This window comes from Notamacropus eugenii, chromosome 6, assembly GCF_028372415.1.
Source record: "Notamacropus eugenii isolate mMacEug1 chromosome 6, mMacEug1.pri_v2, whole genome shotgun sequence".
NCBI classification, from domain to species: Eukaryota; Metazoa; Chordata; class Mammalia; order Diprotodontia; family Macropodidae; genus Notamacropus; species Notamacropus eugenii.
Genome location: NC_092877.1, coordinates 121711364 through 121715712, shown reverse-complemented (window position 1 = coordinate 121715712; position 4349 = coordinate 121711364).

The following is a 4349-nucleotide window of genomic DNA, read 5'->3' as shown; positions in this document are numbered from 1 at the left end:
AATAGGTTAACTCAATTGGCAAAAGAGGTTCAAAAAGCGAATGAGAAGAATGCTTTCAAAAGCAGAATTAGTCAAATGGAAAAGGAGATTCAAAAGCTCACTGAAGAAAATAGTTCTTTCAAAATTAGAATGGAATAGACGGAAGCTAATGACTTTATGAGAAACCAAGAAATCACAAAACAAAACCAAAAGAATGAAAAAATGGAAGATAATGTGAAATATCTCATTGGAAAAACAACGGACATGGAGAATACATCCAGGAGAGACAATTTAAAAATTATGGGACTACCTGAAAGCCATGATCAAAAAAAGAGCCTAGACATGATCTTTCATGAAATCATGAAGGAAAACTGCCCTGAGATTCTAGAACCAGACGGCAAAATAAGTATTCAAGGAATCCACAGATCACCGCCTGAAAGAGATCCAAAAAGAGAAACTCCTAGGAACATTGTGGCCAAATTCCAGAGTTCCCAGGTCAAGGAGAAAATATTGCAAGCAGCTAGAAAGAAACAATTCAAGTATTGTGGAAATACAATCAGGATAACACAAGATCTAGCACCTTCTACACTAAGGGATAGAAGAGCATGGAATAGGATATTCCAGAAGTCAAAAGTACTAGGACTAAAACCAAGAATCACCTACCCAGCAAAGCTGAGTATAACACTTCAGGGGAAAAATTGGTCTTTCAATGAAAGAGAGGATTTTCAAGCATTCTTGATGAAAAGACCAGAGCTGAAAAGAAAATTTGGCTTTCAAACACAAGAATGAAGAGAAGCACGAAAAGGTAAATAGCAAAGAGAAGTCATAAGGGACTTTACTAAAGTTGAACTGTTTACATTCCTACATGGAAAGACAATATTTGTAACTCTTGAAACTATTCAGTATCTGGGTACTGGGTGGGATTACACACACACACATGCACGCGCACACGCACACACACATAGAGACAGAGTGCACAGAGTGAATTGAAGAGGATTGGATCATATCTTAAAAAAATGAAATCCAGCAGTGAGAGAGAAATATATTGGGAGGAGAAAGGGAGAAATGGAATGGGGCAAATTATCTCTTATAAAAGAGGCAAGCAAAAGACTTATTAGTGGAGGGATAAAGAGGGGAGGTGAGAGAAAAACATGAAGTTTACTCTCATCACATTCGACTAAAGGTAGGAATAAGATGCACACTCATTTTGATAAGAAAACCTATCTTACAATACAGGAAAGTGGGGGAGAAGGGGATAAGCAGGGTGGAGGGGATGATGGAAGGGAGGGCATGGGGTGAGGGAACAATTTGAGGTCAACACTCACCGGGAGGGACAGGATCAAAAGAAAAAAGTAATGGAGGACAGGATAGGATGGAGGGAAATGTAATTAGTTCTTACACAACACGACTATTATGGAAGTCATTTGCAAAACTACACAGATTTGGCCTGTATTGAATTGTTTGCCTTCCAAAAGGAAGGGGTGGGGAGGGACGGAGGAAGACAAGTTGGAACTCAAAGTTTTAGGAACAACTGTCAAATACTGTTCTTTCCACTAGGAAATAAGAAATACAGGTAAAGGGGTATAGGATGGAGGCAAGGCCAGAGAGGGATGATAGAAGAGAGAGCAGATTGGCAGATAGGGGCAATTAGAATCCTCGGCATTTTGGGGTGGGGTGAGGGGACAAAAGGGGAGAAAATTTGGAACCCAAAATTTTGTGAAAATTAATGTTAAAAGTTAAATAAAGAAAAAAAGAAAGAGGTAAGCAAAATACTTTTTAGTAGAGGGAAAAAGAGGGGAACTGAAAGAAAAACATGACGTTTACTCTCATCACATTCGACTAAAGGAAGGAATAAAATGCACACTCCTTTTGGTGTGAAAACCTATCTTACAATACAGGAAAGTGGGGGATAAGGAGATAAGCAGGGTTGGGGGATGATGGAAGAGAGGGCATGGGGAGGAGGCAGCAATTTGAGGTTGACACTCATGGGGAGGGACAGGATCAAAGAGAGAATAGAAACAATGGGGGGTAGGATAGGATGGAGGGAAATATAGTTAGTCTTACACAACACGACTATCATGGAAGTCATTTGTAAAACTATACAGATATGGCCTATATTGAATTGCTCACCTTCCAAAGGGAATGGGTAGTGAGGGAGGGATGAAGAGAAAGTCAGAAGTCAAAGTTGTAGGAATGAAAGCTATCTAAATGTTAATAGTTTATTGTCTCTTTGATTAGATGTAATTGCTTCATACCTGATAACTTTATATAGGTTTTTAGATATGACCAGTAGACAATACCAATGTTGATGAGATGAATGGTTTTCTGTGTATGGTAATCTGGAAGCACTTTCAGCTAAATTAAAGTCATCTGATTGGTAATGGGTTTGTTTCAAGTTTCAAATGTAATATTGTTAAAAATATTGTTTTATTTCTAAATTTTCTTATACTGTATAATTTGTTAAACAATTTTTTCAGCTGTTTTGTAAAGCAATTTCTTTTGTAATCTACATATGTGATTAAGAATTGTATCGTTAAAAAATGATCAACCCTGCTGAGCACCTGTTGGTAGTATTCTGGAGTGCTGTAGAGATGTGAACAAACTAATTAAAAGTCACCAACTCCACGACCACACTTAGACTGCAGGACTGCATCAGATGTTTCCAGAGCAACAGAAGGAGACAAATTTATGAATTTTATTTTGCTTTTACTTTTTTCCTTTGTGCATTTTTTTATGTAAGTCCTACTTTCTAAGGGGACTGCTCCTTTTGACTTTGTCAAAGCATTGGGGTGTGTGTGTGTGTGTGTGTATGTGTGTGTGTGTCCATCTTTCCTTTCTTCTCCTATATTGCCTCCTCTCTTAAGTCCCACATTTTGAAACTCTTGATAAAGTGTTCGTCATATCAGTTAGTGATTCACTGAGGAGGCCACTCTTCTCCAGAATCAAATGGTGAAATGTGAGAAATGATTGATAACAAACAATATCTTGGGGAGATTCAGAGCCCCACCTTCTCCCCTACAAAGTCCTGACTTTCTCAGTTCTTGAGGACATTTCTGATTATGAGATTGGATTCACTTTCTCATTTATGGCCCCACCCAGGGGAAGCTATTGCATTCAGCTCAGGATTGGGTGGAGCATGCATTCTTTGAATTGATAGCTATGGGTGGTATGATAGAGAGATACTTCCCCACTCAAACATACTCACCCTTCATGTTAATGTAGTCTGCCTCTAATTACATTAACCAATTACATTTAATTCATGGATCACCTCCTGCTTTCAAGGAAGCTGTGACTCCTCCACCATGATTGTCTTTGGTCTAAGAGAGATAGCACAATGAGCATCCTTTTATTAACTTTAGAAATGACCATCCTTTTATTAATGTGCTGACCTTGTTAAAAAAGTGATTAAATTACCCAGAACAATGTTTCTGAAATGTTTTAATTTTAATGAGAATAAAAAAGTGTCCAGGAGAAGTGGGTGATAAGAGCAGAGGTATCAGTAAAGATAAGGACTGAAAAAAAGTCATTAGATGTGTCAATTAAGAGATCATTGGTATCAATGGATCAATGGATAGCATTTTATGTGACTCATTACATGGGAAGCCAGCCTGCAGAAGTTCAGAAGAGAAAGAAAAGAAAGTGTAAGCATTGATTGTAGACAGCTTTCCCAAGAAATGTGCCCACAAAAAAGAAGTGAGAGATAGGATGACAACAGTGATAGATGGATGAGAGGAGGATTTTTTGTGGGTAGAAGAAATACAATCTTTTTTGTAAGCAGTAGGAAAGCATACAGTATACAGGGAGAGATTGAAGATAAGAGAGTATGGATTAAGATTTCTTCTGCAGGTATGTAGAAGATTTTGCCTTCAGAAGGGCTACCTCTAATGGGAGCCTGGGGTGGAATAGGTAGTGGGGGAAGGCATTTGAGTAATATGAAATGAGGAGGAGGGGAGAAAAGGAGTTGAGCTACTGGCCTCGATTTTTTTCAGTGAAATATAAGTCAAGGTTCTCATCTGTGGGAGAAGAAGAGGAAAATGTGGAGGTTTTTGAAAGGATGAAAAGATTTGAAAAATCTGTGGTGAGTAGGATAGTGACTGGGTTAGGGAGGAGTAAAAGGATTGTCTTGCCATAGAGGGACCAAATTTGATCTATGTCAAACACCTTTGACAACTATATATGTCAAACCATTCTGATAATGGAAGCACTCAATATCAGGATGTTTTCTGGAATGAATCTATTTTTTGCTGGTTTTAGGTAGAGCCCCATTAACAAAGTAGGCAGAAATCCAGGCCATTGACTGTTATTGTCCCCATGAATTTTAGGATTTACCACTCCAGAATATAAAACAAATATTCTTTAAAAAATGCACA